Source organism: Tupaia chinensis, unplaced genomic scaffold (genome assembly GCF_000334495.1).
Source record: "Tupaia chinensis unplaced genomic scaffold, TupChi_1.0 Scaffold000118_1, whole genome shotgun sequence".
Lineage (NCBI taxonomy): Eukaryota > Metazoa > Chordata > Mammalia > Scandentia > Tupaiidae > Tupaia > Tupaia belangeri.
The window spans coordinates 1,049,083-1,050,207 of NW_006159584.1; the positions used below are offsets into that span (position 1 = coordinate 1,049,083).

Consider the following 1,125-nt stretch of genomic DNA (forward strand, 5'->3'; position numbering starts at 1 on the left):
CACAGTGTGCATGCCCATGAGTGCCCCAAATCCTGAGAGGTGAATGGAGGAGAAGGGATTGTGGTGTGGCCATTCTCCTGGGGGAAGGGAGGTGATGATTTCTCACTTTCTGTTTCTCTGTCTCTCCAGTGAGTACACACGCCCTATAGCAAAAATCTCCACCACACCCACAAAAAACAGTCCTTGTTACAAATAATGGCATATCAGCACTTTATATTTTGGAGGATTTATGAGATAGTATCTAAAATAAATTTTTAAAATAGAATTTCTTCTCTAAATTGACTACATTATTTAAAATGACATATCTTACCTTGAGCTCCCAACAAAGGTCATGGTACATCGAACTGGGGTTGGGGAAGTTCTGAGCGCTATCTCAATTTGAGCATTCCCTCCAGTTTTCCTCTTTCCTCCAACTACGGTTCTTTGTTCTGAATTTACACAGAGAACTCATTGTGGAGATTGTCTAAAGCCACAGGGAAAATGGTAGAAAATTCATCATTGCCGTGGCCAGAAAGAGAAGTTTATGGCTTTCTTCTTTTCTTAAGCACACAGTTTAGCTTCATACTTTATCTCGTGGTGACAAACTCAAGAGTCATTCCTGAATCTTGGCTAAAATCCTCAGGCTTCACCTAGTAGCCTCCAAAATATTAGGCAGTGGTATTATTTGTTTACCTTCTCGTTACTATAGTTCTCAGACATGTACTTTTATTTGGAATTAACGTGATGAATATCTCTCTACTTGACTCCATTTCTACAGACACAGACAACTGTACTAATCATCAACAGCAGAAAATTGCCAAAAAGAGGCCATGCCATCATGAAAAGATATTCCTGTTAATAAAGAAAAACAAACATTTTTTCTTGCAGCCAGAGAATTTTACCCTACAAACTGAATTTTTGTACTTATATATACTAAGGCTAAATATTTGGTTTTAAGTTTTTGACTTAAATTTTAAAGCTTATTTCATGATTTCTTCCATGAGGGCCAGAGACAGACATAAAGGCACCCCAACACAGTCTTTAGGCCATGATCCACCCCATTCTTAACTGAGTCAGATCACGGGCCTGTGCACTCAGAGTGCTCAGGAAGGTCCTGCAAGGCAAACTCAGCTTCTTTTCCATGTG

The 1,125-nt window shown here is 39.3% G+C and overlaps 1 pseudogene; it reads left to right on the forward strand.

The window, feature by feature from the left end:
• The first annotated feature begins 480 nt into the window (after nt 1-480).
• LOC102468809 (phosphatidylinositol N-acetylglucosaminyltransferase subunit P-like) lies at nt 481-893 on the forward strand (annotated as a pseudogene).
• Nucleotides 894-1,125: the final 232 nt, after the last annotated feature.